Consider the following 16732-nt stretch of genomic DNA (forward strand, 5'->3'; position numbering starts at 1 on the left):
TACCTTGCAGAGCATGGCCGCAGAGAAAAAAGCCGCAGAGGCTGCCATTCAGGCATTTAAGCGGTCCACACCAGAACAGATAGAGGTCCAGAAACCATCTCGGGTTGAAAAATTCTTTAGTGTTTATAATATGCGGCCAGTGCGAGGGCAGAAGGCTCCAGTCAGTCCCTCTGTTAAGGAATTTGTCGCTCGTATAGACGCAGGTGCAGAGCCAGGCAGCGCAGGGCCGGGAGGCACGGGACTGAGCGGGCCAGGACGTGCTGGCGCGGCAGGGGCATAAATGTGCCCGCACACAGTGGATGTTAGCAGCTCGGCGGTCCCACGGAGTGAAGCAAATCCAGAAGTAGCCTCGCCATGTCCTTCGGGAGGCGGGGTGACACCTGAGGAGGCAGGCGGAGTTGGTGACGAAACGGGGGCTGAGTCAGGAGGCGGAACACAGGGGAGGAGATCAAGGCGGAGACCAGGGCGGAGACGGGAGCGAGGCGGCCCCGACCCCTCGCCCCTCACGGACGCGGCAGCTGCGGAGGCGGCGGCAAGCGTGCGCAGAGGTGCGGCTCGGCAGTACGCGGCAGCAGCGAGCAGCCCGGAGTGGGGCAGGGGGGTTGAGCATAGCTGTGCTAGCTGGATGGCAGAAGCAGCTACCCAGACAACAGCAGTGCAGACCCCCGCCCCAGTCAGCCCCCACCCCACAACGGTAGCACTGCACTGTCTCCTCCCACCAGGCTCAGATTCTGAGGACTCAGAACCAGACTCCCCTGATGTCAATTGTAGCAGGAAGAAGCAATCACAAAATAAGATACAAAGACCAAATATGTTACAGAAAAAAATAGCCCAACTTGACACCCTTTCAATTCACCAGGTTCAACCAGTGGAACCCTCCACTGAGCAGCAATTGGCATTGCCAGCTGTTTTTAAAAATCCATTGCAGTCGCAATGGGCGTCAGTGGTAAAGGATGCTATTTTAGATGGTGACTGGCAGGCTGTCAGCTCCCTGGCCTGTCCTGTCATATTATCTAATGGGAATGCCATGTGGGAGCCCCATGAGTGGAAAATCCTACAATCAGCTAAACAGACAGTCACCACTTATGGGATCAGGTCAGAAGCAGCAAGGAACATCATTCAATATATATTTACAGCACATGTGCTTTGTCCCACTGATTCATCTAATATTGCCTCCCTGCTACTGACACTTTCACAGTTTCTAATGTTTGAAAGGGAATGGAGACATTTGGCAATTGAAGAGGCCAACAGACATACAGTTGTGGGAGATCCTTTCTATGGAGTCCACCCAGATATGCTGACTGGGCATGGACCATATGCAACCAACAGAGTGCAACTTACCTACCCCATTGAAATGCATCAATTGTCACAGCAGCTGGCCCATCAAGCTTTGCTTTTGGTACCAGACAAGAAAAAGTCAGCCTCCTATGCGACAATAAAGCAAGGAGCCACCGAACCATTTGGACAATTTATTGATAGGCTGTCAGCTGCCTTGAAAGATGCTCCTGATGTGCCACCAGATGTTCAAGAGCATTTATTCCGCTCACTTGCTTTTGAAAATGCTAGCTTCACACACAAGAACCATCTTAGCCACCCTTCCTCAAGGCTGTCCCATCGAAGAGATGCTTGTTAGAGCCACATGCGCAAAACAGAGCAACCAAGCTGCGTCATTCACAGCAACCATCCAGTGTGGAGTTGCGTTATTTGTATGTTTTATTATCCCTGTATTATGTATTGGTTTATTCCTTTGTACCCCCGTGTGCAACTTGGTTTATCCCCAGTTTTCCCGCCTTGTCCTCCCTTCCTGCCTTCCCAGTATCTATCCATCACCCTGAAAGAGGCAGGAAGGACCCTATGACTTGGTCACCTGGGGACGGGGGTACGCTTGCGTATCCACGCCCTCAGGCCTAAGATGGGTCCCTTCCAAATTCATCAGACCATATGTCCCTAAGACCCAGAAGAGAAAACCGGACAGTCCTCAAGTTGGGTATGCCACCCTCCGACGGCGGAAAAGGTCCCCCTCACCTGGTCCCCCCTCTTCCCTCTCTGGCTCCTGGGATTCTCTGTTCCCCTTTGAGTTAGACCTCCCCTACCTCGACTATTAATTTCAGTTGTTTTCTAAAAAAACAGGACTTTTGCTGCTGCTGGGACTCATTGTGTTTATTACAGGCTTTAGCGTAGTGATGAACTGGAACCCTTGAACAAGGAAGGGTTCCAAGAAGAAGAACTTCCTGAAGAAGACAACATCTAGTTTCAGGATGAGCCCAGAGACTGTGCAGCCCCCGTTTAAAGACTCATTTTGCCCATTTCCCCTTTCTTTTTAAACAAAAAAAGGAGGAGATGTGGAGTTGCGTTATTTGTATGTTTTATTATCCCTGTATTATGTATTGGTTTATTCCTTTGTACCCCCGTGTGCAACTTGGTTTATCCCCAGTTTTCCCGCCTTGTCCTCCCTTCCTGCCTTCCCAGTATCTATCCATCACCCTGAAAGAGGCATTTTACCCCCCCCGGGTGCCTTGTCTGTCACTCGGTGCCCCTTCCCATCCATCCAGAAGCTTCTACTCAGGGCACCGGGTGATTGGGCGAGGACCTGGGGCTCCCCCCATATCTTTCTCCCATTGGACCCCATCATATCCCCCCATCCCGGAGCCACCCCCTATCCCTATCCCCACTGGTCGTTGGATACCCCTCCCTTACAGTTTATAAGCCAGTGCAAGCACCTTGTGCTTGTTCCTGTTGGCTGGCACCGTTCTAGGATATTTGGCCCCGTTGGGCTACAATAAACTCGGACTTAGCCCCCAGCAGGATCCGCTCTTCATTTACCACCGTGAGGCTTGCTAGCGCTGCCCGGAACCCACAAAGGCACTCTCCAAACCCCAGCTGGGAGCGGCGGAGGGTGCCTCCATCGCCCGCCCTCGCCCCACAAGAGCTAGCCGGGGCTGAGAGAAAAGGGATTTGGGGCGGGAGCGCGGCAATCCAGGATGCTATGCAACAACAAGGACACATGATCGCAGCTGCCTTGTCAGGCAGCAATGGTAACAACTTTTTTCATCGCAGCAAAAGTCAACCTAACCTTAGATCATCTAAAACCAACTGCTTTAGATGCAGTGGAACAGGTCATCTCTGGCGAGACTGCCAGAAGACTGTGTGGCAGCACAGGTGCAACACTGACAGTCATGCTACAGAAGCTTGTCGCAGAGTGGGAAATGGCCAGCGCAGCGCGTCGAGGCACCGCGTGAAGAAATAAATCGATGCCCCAACCCCAGACTCCAAGAACAGCTTCCTGTTGAACAACTCACCTGCTACCTGGGGAAGTCTTGGAGTCGATGTGGCCACAGCAACAGAAGTCACTCTGAATTATACAAAGGTAACCATAATTCCTACCAATGTATATGGACCAATGTATAGCACAACTTCTCTAGTTGGAGGTTTATTGCTGGGGAGATCTTCCATAAGTAAACAAGGTGTGATCATGATTCCAGGAATCATTGATGCAGACTTCACCAGTCAAGTGAAAATAATGGTTCATGCCTTGCAACCACCTGTGACAATTCCCAAAGGAAGCAAGATGGCCCAAATTGTAGCAACTGAAAATTTCCTGCCACATCACCAGTGCCCAAAAGAGCCAACTGAATCTGAAAGACAGGACAATGGCTTTGCATCCACTGTCCACGATGTCTTCTTTACAATTAACCTGAAAGATTGTCCATACAAGAAAGTACAATTACAACATGGTTCACATTGTGTTCAATTGGAACCAATGCTTGATACAGGAGCAGATGTCTCAATTATCAATCAGATGTACTGGCCATCCAACTGGCCTTTGCGAGCTCCAAGTTCCCACATTGTAGGAGTGGGTGGAATGAAGATTCCTTCAGTAAGCAGAGACCCCATCAGCATCAGTTTTGAAGACAACCAGGTTATCGTGACTCAACTATATGTCATGCCTTTACCCAAACTGCTTCCAGGACTGATAGACAGAGATGTGCTTTCCCAGCTTGGGATGGTTTTGACCACAGATCAGCATTTTCCTTAATGGCTACTGCAGAGCAGCTGCCCATCCTCAAGATTACCTGGTTGACTGAAACACCTGTGTGGATTGAGCAGTGGCCAATGTCAGAAGAACGGCTGCAAATTGCTGAACAATTAGTACAAGAACAATTTGAAGCTGGACATGTTCAGCCCTCTGTCAGTCCTTGGAACACCACGATTTTCATCATCCCAAATGTCCTAGTTTAGGGCAAATTTGGGGAAAACCCTCTGGAAGGAGCCCCCAGAAAACAAACCTCCACGGCCCCTCCCCACCCACATAGTCTGGGAAAAAATTTTCTCTAAGTGGAAAAGAACCTGTTTATTCAACAAACAAAGCACTGCCCAGCACAAAAAAAAATTGACAACAAAACTCTTTCACCACTCTGAAGAGATGAACAAATCCAGAAAGTCTTTCCTGGGAGTGGTTGCCCGGGTCTGGATGCTGGGGATTGCTCTCCGGCACTGGGGATGTCTGTTGCAGATCACAAAACGCAGCCTCTCGGTGTTACTCGGTGTTTCCCAGGTCCCAGTCCAGAGCAGGTTGGATGGTATTCAGGGAAAGGAAAGGAAAAGAAACAGTCCAGGGAAAGAATTGGACTGCTTAGCTAAACTAACTAGGAAGCAAAGGCAAAAGCAGAAGCAAGCAAAGCAAGCTAGCCAAGCAAGCAAGCAAAAAGCAAGCCAGCCAGCACTAGCCTCTTCTAGACAGCAGACCATGGGCGGAGGTGAACTGGCTGATAACAAGGCAAAACAAACCTTCGCTTTCAGAGTCATTTCTGAAAGCACAGAACATAATATCAAACATAAACAGAACACACGATTGGAGATACAAACACCATAATATCACCCTAGGACACCCATGAAATCAGGAAAATGGAGATTGGTGCATGATTTACAAAAGGTGAATGAACAGATGCAAGCAATGGGTGCTTTGCAACCTGGGCTGCCGTCACCAACCATGATTCCACAAGGGTGGAGCATTGTTGTCATTGATCTAAAGGACTGTTTCTTTACCATTCCTCTTCATCCACAAGATACCCAGCGATTTGCCTTCACCATGCCATCTATCAACAGAGCAGCACCAGCTAAACGGTATGAGTGGGTTTCTCTCCCTCAAGGAATGTGCAATTCTCCGACCATGTGTCACCTGTTTGTTGACTGGGCCCTGCAACCAATTAATCATCATTTTTCCAACGCGATGATTTATCACTACATGGATGACATTCTCATCACCACCAAACAGCCGTTGGCAGATGCAGACTTGAATTGGCTCTTTTCACAACTAAAGAAGCATGGATTGACAGTGTCCCCAGAAAAAATACAGCGATCAGGCCCCTGGAAATACTTAGGCTGGCTGATCACAGATGCACAAATTTGACCCCAAAAACTTACCTTACATGTTAACATTTCTACTTTACATGATGCCCAGAGACTTTTTGGAGACCTGCAGTGGGTTTGTACCATTGTAGGAATCACCAACTATGATCTGCAAGAATTTTTGCCATGTCTTCATGGCAGTGATGCCAACAGCCCTCGGGTCTGCACCCCTGAAAAACAAAAAGCTTTGATTTGGGTTTCAGAAAAATTACAACATGGTTGGAGTCCTCGTCGCATTGAACATTTGCTGTTGTTACTGTTCCTCTCCAACACTGACACTTCTCCACTTGACATTGTCTTTCAATGGCAAAAGAAAAAGAGGGGGTCCCAACATGGATCAACAGCAATCCTGCTTGAGTGGGTGTTTTTACCCGTTCAACCAAAAAGTCGTGTGATGGGCAGGACAGATGCTCTTGCTGCATTGATACGAAAAGGCAGAGACAGAATTTTAGAAATGGATGGAAAAGAGCCAGCAGACATCAGTGTTCCTGTGAAGAACGAAGATTTAGAATGGCTGCTCAGACACTCTGCTGCACTGCAGGAAGCATTGTTAGATTTCACAGGAGTGGTGTACAACAAACAACCAAAAGGCCCGATGTGGCATTTCATCAGTCGTTATCAGTGGTTGGAAAGACCCTTGTGTTCACTGAAACCAGTTGAAGGAAAAACAGTTTTTACTGATGTCGGCCAAAAATCAAAAAGAGCTGTGCGTGTTTGGCAACAACGAGGGAAATGGTTGAAACATCTAATCAGAAGTGATGTGAAAGATAGTCTACAAACCCTTGAGTTGAAGGCCGTGTGTTGGGCTTTCCACACCTGGAACAAAGAACCACTCAACGTTGTTTCAGACTCATTATATGTAGTTGGAGTTGTGCAGAGAATTGAGGATGCACTCCTCAGAAGAACCCAAAACCAACGTCTTGGAGAACTGTTCCTGCAGTTGCGGAGTGTGTTGAAACAACGCCAGCATGTCTTTTGCATCATGCACATTCAAAGTCATCAATGGAACAGAGGTTTGGGAGAGGGCAACGCATTGGCGGATGCTGCGGTCAGTTATGCTGTCCATGTTTGCCCACAGAATAGCTTTGAGAGAGCTCGCAACAGTCATGAGACATTCCACCAAAATGTGAGAGCCATGCACCGACAATTTCAGATCCCCATGAATGATGCACAAGGGATTGTTCGAGCCTGCCCTCAATGTAGTCATTATGGGCCTGGCCTTGGACTTGGCACAAATCCAAGGGGTCTGAAAGCTTTAGAGTTGTGGCAGATGGATGTAACTCATGTTCCAGAGTTTGGTAGGCTGAAATATGTCCATGTCACTGTAGACACTTATTCTAGATTTATTTGGGCCACAGCACAAACAGGGGGAAAGGCTCTGCACGTGAAAAGGCACTTATTTGCCTGCTTTGCAGTAATGGGTGCACCTGTAGAAATCAAAACTGATAATGCTCCATCTTATGTTAGTCAACAAATTGCTACATTTATGCAGAGGTGGGGGGTGAAACATACTACAGGGATCCCTCACTCATCTACAGGTCAAGCCATTCTAGAGAGAGCCAACCGTACCCTGAAAGAATACCTAGCAAAACAAAAGCAAAGTGATGAAACTGATATATTTAATCGATTGTCAAAAGTATTGTTTACTCTAAACTATTTGTGTTTAGCAGAAGGCAGAGAAGAACCTGCGGTTGTAATACACCACCAAGCAGTGAAAGAAGGAAGACCACAAGCAATTCCAGGACTTTACGTTTATCACAAGGACATGCGGACGGGCAAATGGCAAGGGCCAAGTCTGGTGTTGTTTAATGGTAGAGGTTATATGTGTGTTTCAACAGGTACTGGTCCAGTCTGGGTGCCGAGCAGATTTACCCATGCGTGTCCACAGGCAAAGATACCAACCCGCAGTGATAATAATGTCGACAATGACAATTTGCCTGGAACATCCCGTGATAAATGCAGTTCTGATGAAAATTAACTTTGTAGAGTACAGAGAAATAAGTTAGATTATCATAAGTGTGAAGTTAGATTTATCAGAAGTTACTTTATTATAAGTTATAATTTATGTTTAGAATTAAGTTTGTTCCTTTTATGTTAAACAAGGCATTCAAGAACATGAGAACTATGTGGTGGGTCACAATGTTTCTATTAAGTAATGTTTTGATAATTGAAGTGTTTGGAATCCTTGACATTGACAAGAAAGAAAACATGTGGATCACTTGGGCCAAACAAACTAGGCAAGATTCATTCTGCCTGTTGTTAGCCACGCCATCTAATCCTTTTCGTACTTGTTTAATTGGAGTTCTGTTGGGTCCCATGGCAGAGTTTAAAACTTGGACCCGAGCTCAAATGAATCCAAAAAGCACACTGGGAGCGCAAGCTGTTGCATTTGTGCAAAATCTTAAATTTATTGATGTCAGTCTTCAAGAATTTGATCTTTTGGGTTCTGTCCCAGGAAATTACTGCTTGATAATATTTGGACCTTATGCTACCAAACCAACTTAAGAAAAAAGACAATTAACAGATGACAACACTTGGTTGTCTCCCAGATCACCATTGTATTATAATTATTCAGAATATTGTAACAATTGGACTCATCCTGTGACACCGTCAAGAGGCGGTGCGGGAAAACTGCCCCCAGGAACCTTCCTCATTTGTGGGGACCGAGCCTCGTCTGCAGTACCTCAAAATGCTAGGGGAGGCCCATGTTATATTGGTAGATTAACGCTTTTTGCTCCCACCATACATCAGGTTCTTGGATTGCCTCAGAAGACTCAACGAGCCAAACAGTCTTCTACAAATAGACCCCATTTGTAAAGATCAAGTGTCATTATGGGGACACACTTCTGTAATACTAGCCTCATTTTTCACCCCAGGAGTTGCTTCAGTGCAAGCTCTCACACAATTGAGAACCCTAGCCTGTTGGACAGGAAAACAAATTAATATCATATCTAAACTGATAAGTGAGCTTGCTGCAGATGTAGATAGTACTCGTCATGCAGTTCTGCAAAACAGAGCTGCCATTGATTTCCTTCTTCTAGCACAAGGACATGGGTGTGAAGAATTTGAAGGCACGCGTTGCATGAATTTGTCTGACCATTCTCAATTGATTTATAAACAGTTAACGCAATTGAGGGACAACATGAAGAAACTTGTCGTAGTAGACACTCCGTTTGATAACTGGCTCAATTCTCTAGGTTTTGATGGCTGGATCAAAGATTTAATTCATTTTGGTATTGTGTTTTTTCTTATCTTTATAATTATTTTAGTTTTTATACTGTGTTTATTACAGTGTATGCAGAAGATAGTGCACCGTGCCTTCACGTCAGCCTGGGTAGCGCAAAAAGAAAAAGAGGGAATTGTTGCAGCATTTCTGAGAGAGAGAGGGCATGATTTATGTCTGGAATGAGATTTGAGTTACTCCAGTCTAGGCCTCAGATATGGGCCTTGTAAGGCCTTCAAGCCTGTGACGCAGTTAGAAATTAAGAGCTTGTGGTGCAGTTAGAAATTATATTAAGGTGTGATGTGAAGCACTAGGCTTTCTGGGTGTGAAGTAGTATAGGTTTATAGTGTGAAGTTTAGTCCACCTTAAGACAAAGACAAACAATGCTGGCTTGCCAATGAGAGTGCCTTTGTAAACTGTAAACTATATAGAAGTGTATATAAACTGCCATCTTCTCACTAATAAATAGAGAACGTTTGATTAACCATATTGGTTTGACGTGCGTTTGTCCAGTCCAGTTTTCCTGTCTTATGAGGACCCTGGTTTTGGCATTGTTCTAAATCACCAATCTATTTTTCATGTACTACTAATTGTATATATTATCTAATTTATTTTTACTTAGTATAAGTTTGTTTTGTTCCATATTGTTATGCTTTTATGTTTCCTTCATGCTTATAATGAGAAACACACGGTTTTAAAAAACAAAAATTTAGGGGGGAATATAGCTGCTCAAGAACTTTACACTAATATTTACACTAAAACTTTTGAAAGCAAATCAAATCAGATCAAAATTAATCCCTTACCCTCCTGAAGTACCCTTGGAGCCCCAAGAATTAGAGCTCCTGTGTTCTGTGAAACATGGATTTTTTTGTGTTAATTTTAAATACACGGGAAGAAATCTGTCTAAAATTTTTTAAATGTTTCTCCCTATCACCTCGTGTATAAGAATCAAACCTTTTGGTGCAATTATACGTCTGGCAAACCTTCTAAATCCAGTCATGTGCCCCCTGCAGCTGCCAATAACCTATTTAGTGGCCGGGGTTCAACACCATAGCTAAAAGATTCTTTTTAAGATGGGTACGTATGTGATGATTTTGATAATAATTGTATTAATCATGACACTTTGCTTGTTTCAATGTGTGCAGAGATTAATTGCCATTAAAGGAGTGTTTTTGGTTGAAAAGAGAAGGGAGAGATATTGGGACACACAAGACAGATGATGTACTTTGGACCTGATTAGCATAAGTGATCTGCTAATCAGGATGCCTTGGCAAGAACAAACAGCTTTGAAGATTGCAGGAAGATTAAATCAGACTGACTTACTGAAAAATAAGATTACATCAAGACTTCTGCAAGCAAGATATATTGTAAAGCGCATAAGTTTGTTTATGGGATGATTAATCCAATCATTGTAGTAAAACATTACTAGCCTTCCTAGAATAGTGTATAAGCATATGTAGTCCACAATAAATTTGGATTCTGACCATCTTTCAGTTTCCCCGTCTCTCTCATCATCGCTGATATTGCTTAACTAACTGAATTGTTTCTGTGCGTTGTGAGTGAGAAAGCAAAGGTTGTGGAGGGAGTACAAGTGTTCTGAAAGTTTTGTTCTGATTCTTATTACTCTTTCTTTTAGTTACTGTTAATAACTTTTTTCTTTATACCCTTTTAAAGTTTTGAGCCTGCTTTACCTTTCTCCTAATCCTATCTCACAACAAAAAATAAATAAGTACATTCTAATAAGTACACTAGTGATTAGCCAACACTGAACCCACCACACTAATTAGTGCATTAGACAAGAAATCTCAAACTGGCGAACCAAAACCACTACATGATTGCACAGAAAAAACAGTGTAGATGAAACAATGAAAGGAACAACACAGTTCTCAAACACATTTTTATTTTTATGAAATCACAGAATGGTTTGGGTTGAAAGGGACCTTGAAGGTCATCTAGTTCCAACTCCTTGCCATGGGCAGAGACACTTTCCACTAGACCAGGTTGCTCAGAGCCCCATTCAACCTGGCTTTGAACACTTCCAGGGATGGGGCATCCCCAACTTCTCTGGGCAACTTGTGCCAAGGCCTCACCACATTCACAGTAAAGGATTTCTAATCTAACCCTGCCCCTCTGTCTGTATGAAGCTATTCCCCCTTGTTCTGTCACTACAGGCCTTTGTGAAAAGTCCCTCTCCAGCTCTCTTGGAGCCCCTTTAGGCACTGAAAGGTGCTGTAAGGTCTCCCCAGAGCCATCTCTTCTCCAGGCTGAACAGCCCCAACTCTCAGCCTGTGTCCATAACAGAGGTGCTCCAGCTGTCTCATCAGGTTTGTGGCCCTTGGTCTTTGGTCAAATTGCAAAAGCTTGATGAGAGAAGTTCAGACAGTTCAGCAAGTACATAAACATTTGACAGTAATTGAATTACCATAATTTTGACCTATGCTTTTATAGTATGCATTAGCAGTGGTTAAACATTCACAATAATTTTTATTCAACCCTTTAAACATGACCATATAAGCACATTACACTGAATAAATCAGACTGAGAAAAAACAATACTTTTTATTATAAATAAAGTAATAACCTGCTTAATCATCTTTTTAAAATAGCCTACCAAGCCCACAACTTATTCTCCAGGAAACAAGCAGAAAAGTATTCCAACTGCAACATTTGGAAGTGGCAATCAACCATAAAAAGTTTAGGTTCCTTATTTACTTAAAATTGTCATAAAATGAAAAATGGATCACCTCCTAATTAAGTTTCCAAACCCTATTTAAGCCTTACAACTGCCTACAACAAACATGATATATCAATGAAATATGACCAAAAAATCCATCCCCTCTTCTTAGATAATCTCTAAATAGGAAAAGCCTAGAAAAGAATGAATGTAGGAAATAATTACTTGCTTCAATTTCTAGGGTGAGAATTGAAAAATTTGTATCCTTTGACTCTTGTTTTGGTCAGCTCCAGAGAAGCTGTCCTACAGCTAGATTTGCACTTAAAAGTACTACCCATACTATTCTGTCAGATAGCAGAATAAAAAAAAAAAAAAACCACACACCCCTGACCAACAGATCATGTATGTAAGAATACTAATACAGATAAGTGATAATGGCATAGAAGTCCTTTTGACAGAAAAAGTTTGTCCGTATCAAGAAAATTTTAGTTATTCCAGAGTTGCACCAATATACACAACTCCCTCATATGGGTGAAATAAAGTATTTGTTGTAACTAGGTACAACTTTTCAACAACTACAAGATTTGATTTATTCTGCTTAAAAGATACCCCATTTCATAATTATTTGCAAATTTTAGTGCAACAGATCAATAGAAACTGTGTGTACATTCCTGTGATTCTAAAATGAAAGTTTCAAATATCAACCAAAACCAATCTTCTCTTTACCCACAAATGTAGAAAGACATATAGTAGTAATTATTGTTTGTTCATTTGTATTGTCAACTTCTTTTCATTCATCTAAGTCCAGGTAAATTTAAACTCATTTTAGATGCTCTGATAAATATCACATTTTGTTTAAAACTGTTGCTGCTTGCTGCAGTTTCAAATAAATAACACGTGTTTCATACATTCCACCTAGGCAATTACTTAATTGACCCTGCATAGATTAAAATATTCCTCTGATTAATATTATGGTGTTATATTTTTGAAAGCTAGCTAACAGTAATTTTCAGTGACCAAGTGTCCAAAAGAGCTACATAAAATTGAGAGCATCAATTTTTTTTTTTTTAATAGTCACCTGATATTTATACTGGCAACATATCTTCAGTTCTAAAAATTTTGAGACGTTTGAACACAAAAGCAACCTGGCAATTTCAATTTTCTTCTCCTAGCTGCAATAATTTAAATAAAAATAATCTCCAGAGAAATACTATGTATATGAAGAACAGATATTTTATCTATATCTATATAATTAAAAATATTTCTTTTGAACAAAAAGATGAAAAGTTGCCAACTCATGCTAAAATACACACACAAAGGGAAGAGACTGAGCAAATATTGCACAACAGCTCTCTTGAAACAGAGCATCCAACTGTATGCCAAGCAGAAGAGTATCACCCTGTAAACATGTGAATGGAACTCCAAGTGGAAACAAGACAAGTTTCATTATCACTCATATCACATAAGTGCATAAGAGAATGTGTCTTATTAGAGTGAGCATCTTCACAGTAATTAACTCTGGACACAGCCACATGTTGCAAAAGAACTTGAAAAGAAAGGAATCTTCCTCACAACCATTTCTCAAAAATCTACAAGTAACATCAGCAATTAAAAAGATAAAAGTAAATTGTTTTTGATTAATTTTTTTTAACACATATTTTTATATCCCAGAATTTTTAAACAATAGTACAGCATTACAAGAGAGACCAATCTCAGCTATATATAGAACTTACAAAACCTAAAACAATTATACTGACTGGCTTAAGAAGTGGTTTATTTTGGTTGACCTGAATCATTTTAATAGACTCACAATTAACAAGGGTGCCTGCACCAGTCAGTTAAAAAAAAAAAAATTAAATCAAAGATGTCAAAGCTTAAGAAACACTTCCCAAGAAGTGCTAAGAAAACAGTAAGTGAAAGATAATGAATACTGTACCAGTATGAGTATACTCAAAATGACAAAACCTAGCTATGTATAATGGAAATTACTTACAAGAACACTTACTTTAATGTTTCAAACCAGCTACAGTCACAACAAAAACAAGTTTCATTTCATGCAAGGGTCAATAATCAAAATTTTAAGGTTTTCCTCCATGTATAATTATCCAATTAAAATATAAATATTTGCACAGAAATTGCTGACAAATTATGTTTCTAAAACAGACTGGAAAGTGTAGTTTCTCTAGTTGACTGCTGTTCAGACTGTACCTTCTGTCATGCAGATAGAACTGTGTTGTCAGTACAGAAGTATAAAGTTCCGGGACGCAGTTTTGCTCTGACATGAAAGAATTGTGTAAGCTGTTACAGTTAACGCCGTTCCCCCAAACAACTGTATTGTATGGGAGACAACGAAGAGAGATCAGACTGCAGTAAAGCCCCATCTACGCACCAGTGGCTGCAAGTGTTAAGACCCCCCCCAGCGAATGCTGTCCTCGTATCTACACATCCCTTTGTTATAAATGAGAATTTATTCAGCCAGATTAAAAAAAAATAATAATAATTTTTTATTTGCAGTCAAATTCTCTCTAGTCAGCCACACGGAAAGGACAGAGCCGAGCCCGGGGTCAACCCTGGGTGTGCAACAAGGAGTCAGCCTCAGCAGAGGTTTTCTCCTATGCCCACACACCTCTATCCTGGCACAAGCGGTTTTTATAGGGAAAATTCCGCCTGAGGCCAAGATTTCAGCAGTTAGTCTTTTCTTCTATTCAGAGTCTATAGGTTAATAAGATTTTCTTTTTTCCAATGTCCGGAGTAGTTGAATTCTTGATGAGAGTTTACGGGAAGGCTGCATTCACATGGATCTGTCTGAGGATTTCCATGATATCCATCTTGGACGATCAGCACTGATGATAGTGATGATCAACACCTGGAGCCCAGACATGGCCCATGGCCCATCTCCTGGCCAAGCCACATCCTTTTACTTGTAAATCAGTTTCTAATATACATCCAGTCTCGCCTGTAAAGGGGGGGGGGGGGGGGGAACTAATATGACGGGCATGATTTAACAAATATCCAATATTACATATTTCATACGAGGAATGGTGCGAATTATATTTATTACACATAACAATCCCCCACCTTCTATATTAACTCATTAATTCGCACGTTAATTTCTACCTCTATTCAGTCTCAAGGTAGTGTGTTGACTACCTTGAGACTGGCTTTTAGTTTACATCTGGAATATCTTGGTAAATTTTGTAGTTTTGTTCTTTTCCCTGTATTCACCTTTCAAATTTTGCTAGAGCCTCAGCCGCCCTGCTGTGAGGAATTTCTTCTCCCAGTGTCATTATTTTTGGTATTTGATTTGTTTTTCCAATGGCAGCTTCTGGGTCTGTGGGTAAAGCTGCTATTTGCATCCCCTGTACTACTGAATGGATGAGTTATATAAAACAGGGGATGAGACAGGGTAGGAATATGACTCCTGCTATTGAACATAAAATGAAGAAAATTATTTTCTTCCACTAAGCCCCATCAAACAAATGATCCCACCATGATGCCTGGAGAAGTGAGTTCCACTTTTGTACTGGAACATGGGCTACTTGTTTAATTTTTGTGGTTAGATTTCTAATGGTTTTTCTATAATCATCTATTTCTACACAGCACTGAGATTCGTTAAATTTTCCACACACACCTCCTTCTCCAGCTAGTAAGTAATCAAGGGCTATCCTATTTTGATATACAAGAGCCCTCATTTGAGAGTGTTGCTGGGATAATAATTCAAGAGTACCTGAAGTGTGATTGGATACAATCTCCACTACAACTTGCAACTTTATTAAGCTATTTAAATAGATGGGGGTTTGGTATCCCCACGACCCATCCAGTACAGTTACATTCATTATAAACTGGAATTGAGATTTCCCTGTGCTCTTTTGATGCAGTTGATGAGCTGACTGTCTGTTTTTATGGTATGGGTTTTTTTTGTTTGGTTGTTTTTTTTGTTTTGTTTTTTTTTATTTCCCCTTTTAATTTGTATACCCCCTGTTGAGTGTTTGTCTCAAGATACTGTTAATTAGGCTTACCCCTGCTGCAGTTCCATGAGGTGAGGGATAACTTCTCTGGGTATTTATCCCCAAGTTCCCCCTTGAGGCACATGGCTAGGCTCAGGCTCACCAGGATTACTCCCACTGCTAGGATCCCTCTGCCGTTCCCAGCGCCCACTGGGGTGCTTCCAGCGGCGGGGCAAACCATCTTCTTGGTAGCAGGAATCTTCGTCTGTGGTTTCATGTTCAGGATGAGCTGCAGACCTGTTTAAAAATGCCTCCCTGGTGTAGTTCAGCAGAGCCTGCGCGTTGTTCAACCTATGACACTCAACAATCATAATTTTAGTTTTGCAAGTAATTTTTCCCTTAATCCGTTCTAATATGGGAAAACATCAGATTATTGAATTTAATTGAAACAATCTCAGCCTTGTGGCTATTACCAGAAAACGGATAGTCAGCTCTAACTCCTGCTCAAAGCACTCCCACACAACCCACTTTGTGGAGTTGCGTTATTTGTATGTTTTATTATCACTGTATCGTATATTGGTTTATTCCTTTGTACCCCCAGGGTCAATTTGGTTTTGTCCCCAGTTTTCCTGCCCTGCCTCATGTGTCAATCCTCCCTACTACTGCCAAGCCATTCCCTTGCCCCCTCCCAGGCACCTTGTCTGTCACCAGGCGGCCCTTCCCATCCATCTAGAAGCTTCTACTCAGGGCACCGGGTGATTGGGCGAGGGCCTGGGGCCCCTCCCGTATCCTTCTCCCATTAGTCCACATGTGCATCACCCCATCCAGGAGCCACTCTCTACCTCTATCCCTATTGGTTACCGGTCTTCCCCTCCCTTACAGTTTATAAGCCGGTGCAAGCACCTTGTGCTCGTTCCTGTTGGCTGGCACCGTTCTGGGATATTTGGCCCCGTTGGGCTGCAATAAACCTGGACTTCGCCCCCATCGGATCCTCTCTTCTTTGCCACCGCGAGGCTTGCTAGCGCTGCCCGGAACCCACAAAGGCACTCTCCAAAGCCCAGCTGGGACCAGCAGAGGGTGCCTCAATCGCCCCTCTCGCCCCAGAAGGAGAGCTAGCCGGGGCTGAGGAAAAGGGACCTGGGGCGGGAGCGCGGCACCACTTAGTTGGAGCAGTCTAACAGTATTCATAGGGGAAGAATACAAAGAGGATATTAGTTACACTCTGGCACTGAAAGTTTGATTGAGATGTTTTCAGTCATTTACTTTGCCGGTGCAGGGTTATCTTCATATCTCCAGGGCAGGAGGTGATTTTCCACTCTGGTACCTGATCCTGGAGTTCGACTTTCTTTATCCTTGATGCATGTGTCCACCCTTTTTTTGCAGTTTGTATAGTATAGCAGTATCTGTGATCAAAAGAACAATGAAGGGTCCCTCCCAATGAGGTGTTAATAGGGATTCCCTCCATGCTTTTACAAGCACT

At 42.9% G+C, this 16732-nt stretch overlaps 1 pseudogene; it reads left to right on the forward strand.

Moving 5' to 3' along the window:
• The first annotated feature begins 7725 nt into the window (after nucleotides 1-7725).
• On the forward strand, nucleotides 7726-8818 carry LOC146763156 (uncharacterized; annotated as a pseudogene).
• The last annotated feature ends 7914 nt before the right edge of the window (nucleotides 8819-16732 follow it).

Source organism: Lonchura striata, chromosome W (assembly GCF_050655825.1).
Source record: "Lonchura striata isolate lonStrDom1 chromosome W, ASM5065582v1, whole genome shotgun sequence".
Classification (NCBI taxonomy): Eukaryota; Metazoa; Chordata; class Aves; order Passeriformes; family Estrildidae; genus Lonchura; species Lonchura striata.